Genomic DNA, 13849 nt, shown 5'->3' on the forward strand with positions numbered 1-13849 from the left:
CTTACCTGGAATATCAACGGCTGCTAGATATCCCATTTTCTGCCAGAAACGGCGATCAATTGAACGAAAAGTGCCAACTGTCTAGGATCTTCTACAGTTTGCCTACACAACAGTAGGTCTATAGCAGACGCGACCTGAATGAACCTCCTCGCGACCTTGGGTCACCTGAACAATACAAATTCCTACTTCAGGATGCAGTATATTAGCTATAGCTCAGCGTTCAACACCGTCTTTCCTACAGTCCTGATCGAAGAGGTACAGACCATGTGCCTCTGCACCACCATCTGCAACTGGATACTCGACTTACCAAAGGGAAGACTGCCATCTGTGCAGATTGCAAATAACATCTCCACCTCGCTGATAATCTGCACTGCGCGCCACAAGAATAAGACTACTGTTCTACCCTCCGTACACCCATGGTTGTGTCACTAAGCACAGCTCAAATGCAATCCATAAACCTGCTTATGATACCACTATTGTTGGCAGAATCTGAGATGCTGACGAGAGGGCGTACATGATCGAGATGTACTAGCTGGTGGAGTGGTGGATTGGAGCAACAACCTTGCACTTGATGTTAGTTAGACCAAAGAACTCATTGTGGACTTCAGGAAGGGTCGAACAAGTGAACACAAAGCAATCCAGTGGAGAGAGTGAGCAATCTCAAGTTCCTCGGTGCTAATATCGCTGACGAGATAGCCTGTTCTCCATGTAGCCATAAAGACAGCAAAATAGCGGCTACATCTCTTTCTGAGTTTCAGGATATTTGGTTTTGTCACCTACAACACTCAAAGGCTTCTACAGATGCACTGTCGAGAGCAGATGACTGGCTGCATCACGGTGTTGTATGGTGGGGCGGCCACTACGCAGAATCGAAATATGTTGCATAAGATTGAAAACTAAGTCAGCTCCATCATTGACTCGAGCCTCCGTGGTATCCAGAACATCTTCAAGGAGTGTAGCCTCAGGAAGCCGGCGTTCATCATTAAGGACCCCCTCCCCCACCTAGCATGCCCTTTTCTCATTGTTACTGTCAGGAAGGGTGTTGGCGCCTGGCCAATGGGTTAATGCGTCTGAAGGTCGTGAGTTCGAGCTTCAGCCGAGTTACCGTGTTGTGTCCTTGAGCAGGGCACTGACCCACACGATGCTCCAGTTCACCCAGCTGAAAATGGGTACCGGCAAAATGCTGGGGGTTAACCTCGCGATAGACTGGCGTCCTATCCGGGGGGTGGGGGAGGTTTCGTACTCTCAGTCGCTTCACGCCAGGGAAACCAGCAAAAGCACCGACCTGATGAACCTATTAGGCTCGGGACAGACTTTAACTTTAATTGTCAGGAAGGAGGTGCAGAATCCTGCAGGCACATACTCACCGATTCAGGAACAGCCTCGCCCCCTCGGCCAGTGGATTTCTAATTGGACTTTGAAGCCATGAACACTAAATTACTATTTTAAATATCTTATGTTATTGTAACCCTTGTTTTAACTGAGCAGTTTAATGTACATATAGTATATTATTACAATAATATGGTTTTATTTTCTATGTTTATTATGTTCTGCAGTCGAAAAGTTACCAAATTTCATGACCTATGTCGGTTATATTCTGATTCTTATTCTGAAAAAAATACTGTGGCTATTGCTTCCCCTGACCCCTCATGAATTCAACCAGTCGAAAGTAATCGCAAACCTCCTGTGATTCAACACACAGTCAAGCAGCCTTTTGTCACGAGTCCGGCTGCAGTTTATATACAGAAATACAACGGCACAGAAAGAGACCATTCCGCCCCAAGCACCGAGAATTGCGCACTAAATAGCTTGACCTCGTTTCATTGCGTTCATGAAAGTTGGTCCAATATTTACGGCATTATATCGATGTTCAGTTATTTTCCTGCCTTTATCAATATCACAGAGATTTGGATTCTAGTATAAATTCCGCCATGTTTTTCCTGCCCATTAACTCCGTTACTCCTCTAATTTTACCCCTCTTTCTTTTGCTGATAACAGCATTCATGGAGAAGCAACAATGTAGAAACAAGGCTTTTCCGCCTGTCGAGGCATGTCGAATATATTCAAACTTCCTACTCTTATTGACATTACACCGGGAATTCATTTCAAGAGGACTCGAATCTGCTGCCTCAGAAGGTAGAGAGGCCAAGTTACTGGTTCTAACTAAGAAAAGGGTTTAAAGATTTTTGATTGGAGAGGGTGCTAGAGGTTTATGGGAGGAAGGACATTGTGGTTGAGGAACAGATTATCCAAAAAGGATAGGCGGAAGAATTCGATGGAACTCCCGTAGTTTAATAGTTTTATTCCATGTCAGTTGATTATCTGAATCAACCATCTGGCCTCCGCCCAAAGCCTTACTAAAATGCTTATCGGCGGCTTCTCCTGCATTGCGTTCATTAAACCTCTTTGTTACCGACTAAAGTACACCTAGGTAAACGGGGAATGAAGGTCGCTTCCACATGAAGTCATGCAATCATCTTTAGAAAATGACTCGCTTCAGATGATAAATCGACCCTGAGGAGAATACTCTGTGTAGCAGTACACATGCAAAAATTCATACCATCTCACTGAACACAGAGAAACTCGACTGTTGAAGTTAGGATATCGGTAGACGTGGATGTTGCCAGCTGATAGGGAACTGAGAGATGTGGCGATGTTCGATATAATCAACTAACTCTCTTCGCGGCGCTGCCTGCTCAATCTGAGCAACCCGTGCCAGTCCCGATCTGATCTCCAGGCGCTCAGTGAAATCCGCCTCTTCTCCCGGTAGCCGTAGTATTTGCGCTAGGAGACTAGTTTCCTTTCCATTGCCGAGATGCAACCGCTTTGTAGGCCACTTGAGCGTTGAGTATTTATGCTGTGATGCGGGAACATGGGGGAATAAATATAAAAATTTGGATGAGTTTAATAACTGGTAGGAGGTCGGCGTCGCGAGTTGCGGGGCTTTTCCTGTGCTGTATCTCTCTCGGGCACGAAACCGGTTTTATTCTCCCCATAACCCCACTTACAATGACAGTTCGTTCTGTAGTGCTGAGATAGAAAACACTGCGATTGCTTCTGTGAAAAACTTAAGTAGTTTGTTTATTAATTAGTGAATAATTGACGTGAGTGGATACTTCATTGCGTCGATAAACTGCTCTCTGAACTTGCTCTGAGTTATTCCATAAATAAAAGTGTTTGTGAAGCAACTTAATACCAGCAGTATGTCTCCAGTATGTTCAAATATGTATTCCGAATCATTGTAATTATTTTGATCCAGTCCGGCGATGGTGTAATAAAGGAATTCGGCAACACGCACCGACCACAGGGTGATGAAGCTTCCGGAGATGGTGAGAAGTAAGATCACAGACCTCCTCCTGCTCTCCATCTCCGGGTCACTGCGGTTCTCCGCCTTGCTCTGACCCCTCAGCCCCTTACGAACGCGACTGGTCACTAAAATGTGTCTAACTGTCAGAGCGTTGAACAGCAGTATTAACACGAACGGGAGTAACGGCGTTAGAACCGTAGAAAGCCGGTCATATCCCACCCACCCGGGATCCGTATAGTAGCCCGGCTTTGTAATACAGTCCCAGGGTATATTGTCAATGACTTTCACAGGACGATATCGAAAGAAGTAGGGTACATCCTTAAAACAGAGCAGAACGGTGGTTGTTGTCAGAACCGCAGCCGCAGTTTTTCCGGTGCAATACTTTGCTTTTCGCTTCTGGCAACAGATGGCGACAAACCGATCAAGGGTAAAGCTGACGGTGAACCAGACAGAACAGTCCGTGGCTGCCACCCTCGCGAAAGAGATCGCGCTGCACACCGGGGTGATATCCAGGAAAGTCCCGGGAAAGTAATAATAACTGACCCGCCACAATAAGGCCTGAAAAATGACGGTCAGTAGGTCCGCCACTGCCATGGCCACCAGGTACCGAGTACTGCAGATGGAGAGGCCGCACTTTCCCCGGGACAGGATCACAATCGCCACTAAATTCACTGGGGGAACAGCAAAAAGATAGAGTGAATTACTGTATCGCCGCTCTGTCGATCTCAGGGCAGGGATAAGTTGGAATTTGCACTCCAGTCATTTCAGGAGGTTCAAAGTTTTCAGAGCGGGAGACGGAGATGCCTCACACGCGTGCATGCTGGGTGAAAGGTAACAGTGTTCTGTACTGGATAAAGAGCTGTGTTTGGGAATGATGTATTGTCGACTCATCACTGAGTGCGCTTTGGATAAATCTATGTAAATCTCCTACCATCAGTTTATCGACTGATGTGTAAAGGCTGGATACCTTGGCAGCTTTCTCAGGGGTAGTGTTCCCGTCCCCATGTCCTATCACATCCTCTATACGGCGAAGTCCTTCTCCCTCCGCCTCTGACGATTTACAAAATTCATTTCACCTGTTTGCATGTCTTCGTCTCCTGCTCGACTCTCCTTTGTCACTCACCCACAGGGGCTACGCTTGTCTCGCTTCTTTTATATTCTGCAACTGCTCTTAGCCGCGGCTCCTTTTCATTGTATCTAGGTATTAGATCAGAAAATTCCCATTTTCGATTTTAAATATTCTGTGTTACCCGCTGAACTTTTCAGGCATCTTTCATTTAGTGCTTAAAATATCTAATTTCTAAAGAAAAGCCGATGTAGATGCTTCGCAACAGCTTGTCCTTCAGAATTTGCTCCAAAACACTGGAACATTATTCTGAATGATTTTCGTTTCTGAGCCGAGTATCACACGTACCTCATCCCGTCTAAAATTTAATGGACACCGCTGCACAAAAAATAGAATATTGAAACTAACCCTGGTACAGCAAAACACACAGACCCGTATTTGAATTTTCTATGCTCCCGATGGTTCGGAGTTTGAATCACAAGCGATGTTTACCGGTCTTTCCTGAATCTCGCCGGGAATATGCTTTATACGTTCCATTCAAACTTACAGCAATTATTTAAAACAAAGCGCAATATATTTAAATTTCAAACTGAAGCATATTGCACTATCACTATGAAATAACACCAAGTAGGTCGCAAGGATACCGGTCACGTTCGATTATCGGAGTTCACGTTGCCAGCGAATTTGCATTGATATATGAAAACTGCCTTGCATGAATCCACTTCCCAAATCTTTGGCTCTACACCTGTTTAAGCTGCCGGTCTATTTTCAGCCGAGCCCACGCAATGAACGGCAAGGGAACTTCTGAACGAACACAGAGTTTTGTCACAATGTCTGCACGGCACTCCCTGATACACAACGCTGTCAGTAACTGAACGAGTTCAAATACCGTGTACACAAATCTGCAAATGTTAATTCTCCTCTGTTCTTACCAGGAACACCAATAGCGGAAACGATCATGTAATATATCTTTCTCACGCTGTAAAATGCTTCAAGCATACTGTGTGAGATTCAGACTGTCTGCCACCGGCCGTGATCTCACTGAAGAAACTCTGAGCTGATAAATCTCCACGCTAATTCATTTATACTCGCTCCGGCACACTGAATATTTAACACTACAAAAGGCTGGCGTGTTTTCCAACATCTCGGGTAAAAATAAACATGATGTCATTCAAGTAAAATCCCAATCGTGATGAGGTATGGATAGCTTGACACGAAATTGCAAAATCTCAAAGACTATTCGGGAAGTCAGTGAATGTTGTTGGGAAACAGTCTCTGGCTCACCTCTCGGTTTTATTATTATTGTTGTTGTTCGTCTTGTCCATTCCCAGGCTTTGCCGTCCATCGAATTTATCATCAATAGTATAATGTCATTGGGCTGCTCGGTTTCACTCTAGAAATTGTCTCGGTTACGAATGACAACAATAGGAACATGGCGTTTGTAATTTTCTGTTAATACAATAACCAATATAATCTATTTTTTTCTTTGAATTAGGGAACAAAGAAATGACAGCCGAATTCAATAATTTCTGACATTTCCCACCGGGAGAGACGCCAGCAGTATGCCGGTTGTTCGAGATTGTCAAGGCACGGGAGTTGCTATGACCGAGGAGAAGGTGTTTGGGAGGCCGAAAGATGTGAATTTAAATTTGTTCTATAGACCAGGTGGACGAGACTTCAGCGTTCTGAAACAGGGATCTGACAGATTGTGGAAGCATTAGCGGTGAACGTTCAGTAAAACTGGATTTTGGAATAGTTCGCCTGACTAGAATATAGGCAATGTCAACCCAGCCAACTCGTTAAGGAGAGAGGTAATCAATAGACGGAACATTATACAACAGGTAGCTTGACCTCAGTCGATGTAAAGATGAACCATTATGAAGGATGAGCTTCGGTTAGATGTAGATACATAATAAAATCGGCCGAATTTTACCATGGTTTCCACAAGGGAAAATACGGCTTGAAAACTTTTGGAATTCTTTGTCAAAAGGAAAAGACAGACTAGATAATGGAGAATCAATGAATGCTGTTCCACTGGATTTTCAGAAGCCTTTTACAAGATGCCACACACGAGATTGCTAAAGAATATAGAACACCCTAGGTATTAATGGACGATGCTATGGTGCACAGAAGATTGGCTGAATAACAGGAAGCAAGCAGAGGACTAGTTCCCGTTCTCCGTTATCCAAACACCTCTGGAAATTTTGTGGTAAAGATTGACACATCTGATCTGCGCGGCATGGCTATATTCTCCCAGCGAGGACTGTACCAAAAGGTACGTTCTTGAGCCTTCTCCTCACGCAATTTCAAATCTCCGGCACCGTTATGGAGTAGGAAACAGGGATGTATTTCTCGCTAAATAGGCCTTGGATGAATGGAGGGATGTCTGAAACATCGAGCCCTTCCTGATCTGGCCTAACTACCAGATCTATATCTATTAATCACACCCGCCAAACTGTCCCGGTTCTTGCTTGCTGAAGCCGCCGCTTCAGAAAATTCTACTTCACAATCTCCATCCGACTCGCCTCCAGCTACCTAAGGTTGAACGCCCTGTCACGGCAGCTAGACACTGCTGAAACAGAGTTCGACCCTTAGTTCATTATTCTATCCTCGCAGGTTCTCTCCCCTCCACCTACCTGCACAAAAAGCAAGCATCGACACCGCCAGCGAGCACTCAAACGGGAGCAAAGCAATAGCAAAGACACAGACTTGCGGTTACCCGAAAGATTTCGCGTTTCACGCGGCATTGGACATACTGCAGGTTCTCTCTCTCCCTAATAAGGGAGAAAAAGATGTCTCCATTTTCCCAGTGAGCGGGGAAACCGAATGAAGAACTCGCTAGTTTACAATGATAATAGTCCGTTATTTCGCTTTTCTCGAGCTCTGTGCCTGAAGATCGCAAAGGTCCTGGGTCTTCGGGCACACAGCAGTAGATTTTCCGCCTCCCCCGACGACACACCGACCACCTGCCGTGACACCGACTCTCAATCCGCCCATGTCCAGAGCCCCGAGATCTAAGGCTTCCAATTCCGAGCCGGACTCTGAGGCGGAACCATTGGCGTGCAGAACAACGGTCAGTCCTCAAACCCGAGAACGGGTCTCATTGCTCAATGAACCGATGTCAGCGTGTAACTCAAGGACAGGGTCTTCAAAAGAATCCTGAAAGGTAAAGAATAAATATATTAAAGATGGAACAAGGACTGTTTCCGAAGATGCAAGCAAATGATTCACAGTTTAGAGCCATCTTAATTTCGCTACGTACTCTAGATTTATTCTAGAGCACGATATACCTAGATTTTCTGCGACGCCAGTTCTTGTAACCTTCCATGATCGCAGATGCACGTCAGTTCGTCAATGCCTGTTTTCAGAGTGTCCAAACAGCGGCTTTCTTACCTCCTGCGGTGCCTAGGGTTTCCTCGACAATCAAATGCACACATCCCCATGGATTTCATAATGAGTTTACCACCTTCTGATAGGGCCACGTGATCATGAGTGTGGTAGAGCAGTTGTCCAAAGCGGCCATTTGATTGCCCTACCCAGGCTTTCGTCAGCCGATGAGACGGCGATCTTGGTTCGACAACATTTAGCTCACCTCCACTGCTTCCGCCAGGACATAATGCAGTGCCGGCGCTCCGAATTCGTCTCCGATCCAGAGAGTGTACCATTCCCTCCTCCGACATCAGTAAAGTTCTCCTCTGGTTATTATCAGCAGACCAACGGTCAGTCAGAATGAAAAAATCAGCAGTTTTATACGTTTTTCAATGATTTGCCGTCTCTAATCTTTCTACATGGGAAAAGTATTTTCTCTGCACCGAGCAATCCCAAAAGCTATACGCCTACTCAGCAACGGGTATGTCACCCTTTGATGTCTTTATGGCTACCAGCCTCCGCTGTTCCCTGCAGAGGAGCCCGGTGTAGGTTCCGTTAGCCACAGCCATGCACTTCCAGGACGGCATTTAGGACCATCCTAGCTGCCAACTATGCCTATTGCCGCCGTGCCAATTACCCTGCAGTACAACCAGACCTAACAGGCTTGGGAAACTTGTTGGATGTACACCAGATATCCGCCCCTGCACAACTATTTTCGGAAGCTCTCGCTCCGGTTTGAAGATCATGCAGTGCATTCACTTAGTCACTTACTGTCCCCAGCTGCCACCGTCCCTCAGGATCACACCTCACAACCACAAAGTCTACCCCAAGCAGGCCGTCTGTTGATCACACAACCTACCTGAGTCTGCAGCACCAAAACCTCTGCTGGTGGAATCTGATCCTTTGTACACGACTCCCACGTTGTTGCATGCACGTTGCTTTGGACGATCCATGAGAAAGGATGTCGTTATTGCATCTTGGATCAATCGCTCAGCGAAGAGTTCCATCGAATCCATCCGAAACATCCTGAACCGTTACAGACCGGCCGTCGTTGCCGGATCCTAGCCGCTGACACCTCCTAGCACGCACGAGGAAATCTGCATCTTTGAAATATTTCAATGATTTTAAGTTCCCTGGCCCCCAGCGCTTTATTTTCACCATGGATGTCCAGTCCCTATATACTTCCATCCCCCACTAGGAAGGTCTGAAAGCTCTACGCTTCTTTTTGGATTTCAGACCTTATCAGTTCCCCTCTACCACCACTCTGCTCCGTCTAGCGGAATTAGTCCTTAAACTTAATAATTTCCCCTTTGGCTCCTCTCACGTCCTCCAAACTAAAGGTGTAGCTATGGGCACCCGTATGGGTCCTAGCTATGCCTGCCTTTTTGTTGGATTTGTGGAACAATCTATGTTCCGTGCCTATTCTGGTATCTGTCCCCCACTTTTCCTTCGCTACATCGACGACTGCATTGGCGCTGCTTCCTGCACGCATGCAGATCTCGTTGACTTTACTAACTTTGCCTCCAACTTTCACCCTGCCCTCAAGTTTACCTGGTCCATTTCAGACACCACCCTCCCCTTTCTAGATCTTTCTGTCTCTATCTCTGAAGACAGCTTATCTACTGATGTCTACTATAAGCCTACGGACTCTCACAGCTACCTGGACTATTCCTCTTCTCACTCTGTCTTTTGTAAAAATGCCGCCCCCTTCTCGCAATTCCTCTGTCTCCGCCGCATCAGCTCTCAGGAAAGTCTCGGCCCGAAACGTCCACTGCATATATTCCTATAGATGCTGCCTAGCCTGCTACGTTCCCTATCTACCCAGCTATCTACCCTGTCACTCACTAAATACTCGTCATCTGCAGCCTATTTAACCCCAGCACTCAACCACCGTCCTTGTTCTATCATCGAAACAACCGTCCTCAGCCGGTCGACCCTAGCTTTCACTCTGCCTACATAAAGTATACCTTGTTAACCGTTGTGTTTAGTTGCATTTCACTCTTGTTTCGTGGCCCCTCGTAGATTTTTATTTCAATTTTATCGACTATTATTAACAGGGCTTAGCCATTTCGAAACGAGATCAGTTGCGTTCTGAGAAATTGGAATCTACTTGCATTGCGATAGCGACTTTGTTGCAGATGGAATGTTGAAGCCGGTGTAGGGGGAAGATAGTAATCCTCCATTAGTGGTGGGCGGTGCAGCTGAAGGACAGGAGCATCTGGTCTAACTCTTACTCGAGTTGTTATTTGTGCTATTGCTTGGGGCAGTAATGCCAATACGGTCCACGAAGACAACAACTAAAAACAGAAATGCATAAAATACAGGACTGCACTTACCTGAAGTCTTTGATCTAGCTCGTGGGCGATCAGCTGACTGACTGCAGCGATCGCTCAAGGAGTTGTATAAATCACCAGCTGAATGTTCCACAGAGAGGATAAATTTAAAATATGGATTCTTAGCAGTGCATTTCAGTGAATGACCAGCGTACGCTGTGACATCATCACGTTGGTCAGCGACTGTGCAGAGGAAACAATATTATCATAATGGTCAACAATGGGGTGGATTAGTAATGACGCCGTCAGCGTTGCCCGAAATGATATCATCATCTCAGTTTAGTGATGGCTGAGAAGCAGTGATAACATCAGCAATGGCAAGTGACGTTCAATGAAAGCCGGTACAGACCATTCTACTTATGTAACGGAAGTATCAATACGAGCAGTAAACCAGGCCCTTAATCATTCAAACAGTTCAATATTACAGACAAAGTGTCCGCTTTATGTCAGATGTCGTGCAATCCCAGTCCAGGTTGTGACGCTGCAAAAGATCAGACAGATGAGGGTGAGTGCGCTTGTTGAATAGTTTGAGCAACTTCATCTGACTGTGTTTCACTTCAATCTCCATTTGCAGAGACCTCTTCAGTCTGTTCATTTCCTCTTATTACAGCAATATTTACAAATCATTTCAAAATCTTTCAGAAGATAATTCTCTTCTTTTCCTTATACATATCCGTACAATAACGAGTTAACTAGGTCGCTTCTTGACTGTAATTAATCTGATTAGGATTGTGTAATAATTCTCCCTTGTTGTTGTTATTACATATCTTGCTTGAAACCACAAAAAAATGTGTGTATTTATTCGCAGCATCAGAACAACATATATTTCGTTCAAATGTTATGTGTATTAAATATCTGCTAAACATGGGTTAAAGCTGTAAATGACGTCGGCTCGATATTCTAATGCTCTCCGATGGTTAGATTATCAGCACTCACCGATACAAGGCGCACTTATTTGCATAATTTATATTCTTTACCCACTGAGTAATGCCGGATTTGCATTCGAGCCTGGAGCGCGCAAATATAAGACCGTAAGATGTCTTGAAAATAAATGAATAGCACCGAATTTCATTTAGATATACAAAAATAAAAAGTGCCAGTTAATCGCTAGATTTCTCTGGTTGCCTCGAAATAAAAACGCGGCCCAAACTGATGATACAAAAAATATGAGTGAGTATTTTTCGTAACCGCCTGGTCATTCTTGAAAATAGTAACAAAATATAAGTTCAATGTCTTTCTGTTCTGCTGTTATTTTGGTCGCGTGTTGGTACATTGTCCTTGCACCTCTCTCTCAGTACTGTATAACCGGCAAACTTCAATCCAAAACGACACGTTCCACGGAATGGAAATACTGCCAGTCATCTGGTATTATGCATCCAATCACGAATTCCGACAATCGTTGTAGTTTTGAGGAATTCATTCTGCAGTTTGTAAGTTTTGGCATTATCAGCATTTTTATTCGCTGGCAAAGAACCGGAACTGACCAATAAATCCATGACAAATGTGTGCTGATATCGAGTGTCAGTGTGATCAGATGACTGTCAGATCATCTCTGACAGTGTGATTGCGTTGAGGAACATGACTATAAAGATGGATGTTTTCTCTGTGTCGATCAACAGACTGGACGAGCAATGAAAGTACCACTATAGCCAGAGGTGAGTCCGAATATGCAATGATATTCTCCCTGTGATTAGCAGTGAGACCGGATTGGCTGTGATAATAACACTGCGTTACTGAGGGAACTGAACAAGCAGAGATCTTATCTGTATGGTTGGTGATAGGTGTGAACAAGCAGTGATGATACCAGTGTGCTTAGTGATGAACAATTGGAGCGTCGACAGTTCCAGTCATTCCCGTAATGGATACACCTGAAGGAGGTAAATAACCAATCTGTTATCCTTCGCTATCGATGGTGAAATGTCATGATGTTTTTCGGAAAAATATTCTCATTTGAGCAATGTACCATAAGTATTATTGTCACCAGTTCGGTTATAATTAGCAGACGCGCAAGCCGCTGTAACAGGTAAGGAACAATCACACAATTGGGAGTATTCCATGACACCACACTGCTTTTCCGCACCCCCGCCCCGCACTGGCCTTGTGGGATCTAGTATCAAACAGTGAGCCAGATGAGGTGACAAATGTCTCCGTTGCTGAGCATGCCGGACATTTTAAACACAACTCCCTAACCTTTACCGTGTGGGGACACACTTTGAGGGCGATAAATAAATGTCCACAGTATATCTGACGAGTGTCCCAGGGGCGGTCGGTGCCCACACTGCGGATAAAGTGGGGTACATACTGTGGAATGTGGTGTAGAGGGAGCCCCACACTGTGACTGACCCGTGTGCTGGGAGACCCCGATGCCCACACTGTGGTTAAGTTGTAGCACACACTGTGACCGGGATTTTGAGGGAGCCTAGATTGTTCTGGAACAGGTCTTCAAGACATTATCTCGGATCGTGATCCACACTAAAATTTATACTTATGGATAGCGTTCTGTAAACTGATGGGGGCAACAACAATTCTTTTCTCTTGGTTTCGCCCATACTCCGACGGCCAGACGGAATGAACCAACCAAGATGTAAGATACCTGGTCTTGGAAAGACCTGGTGAATGATGTGACCAAACACGAGGAAATCTGATGATGCTGGAATTTCAAGCAACACACACAAAAGTTGCTGGTGAAGGCAGAAGGCCAGGCAGCACCCTGACGAAGGGTCTCGGCCCGAAACGTCGACTGTACCTATTCCTAGAGATTCTGCCTGGCCTGCTGCGTTCACCAGCAACTTTTGTGCGTGTTGAATAATGTGACCAGTTGATTTTGGCAGAAGTCGCCCTCAACACCTTACAACATTCGGCGCAGTGGATTTCACCGTTTAAGTGCCAGTTTGGTTATCCACGGCCTCTCATTTTGGAATAAGAATCCGAGGTGAGGTTCCCTGCAACCGAAGATCTCCTCCAACTCTGCAAGCACAAAATGATTAGGGGAAGATCGATTTTGCTGACTGCCCGGAGAACGGAGACCAAGGCGAACCGAAAGAGATATCAGGGACTGGTTTATAAGTCTGCGACTGGTAGCCTGCCGTAGAGAGAGGTGTTGGGTCCTTTGTTGTATGCCATTAATGTCAATAATTTGAATAATATTGTGGTTAACGATCAGCAAATTTGCGGATGACACCAAGTTTAGGGGTGTAGTGGACAGCGAGGAATTCTATCATGCCTTGCAGCGGGATCGGCATCAGCTGGAAAAGTGGGCTGAAAAAAAAAAGGAAAGTGAAATTTAATGCAGAAAAAATCACTTCCGTAGAGCCATCTGGGGTAGATCTCACACGGTTAACAGTATGGCACGGAAGATTGTGATAAAACTCAGGGATCTCGGAACACAGGTAAGTAATTGGTTGAAAGTAGCGTCACATGTAGATAGAGTCGTAAAGAAAGCTTTTACCACTTTATCCTTCATAAATCAATGTATTGAGTACTGAAGATGGGATGTTATTTTGAAATTGTATAAAAAGAGTTTGAAGCGCGATTTGGTGCATTGCGAGCAGAAACTATGGAAACAAAGTTTAACAGTGCAGCGGAAATGCCCAAGGATGTGGCTGGGTCTGTTGGACCAGAGCTGAAGGGAAAAATTGAATAGGATAGGATTGTATTCTTTAGAACGTAGAAGATTGGGAGGAGATCTGATAGAAGTATACATAGTTACTTGGGGTTTGATAAAGTAAATGCAAGTAGGCTTTTTCGACTCAGATTGGGCGGAAATACAACCAG

The sequence above is a fragment of the Mobula birostris genome, chromosome 13 (genome assembly GCF_030028105.1).
Source record: "Mobula birostris isolate sMobBir1 chromosome 13, sMobBir1.hap1, whole genome shotgun sequence".
In the NCBI taxonomy this organism is placed as follows: domain Eukaryota; kingdom Metazoa; phylum Chordata; class Chondrichthyes; order Myliobatiformes; family Myliobatidae; genus Mobula; species Mobula birostris.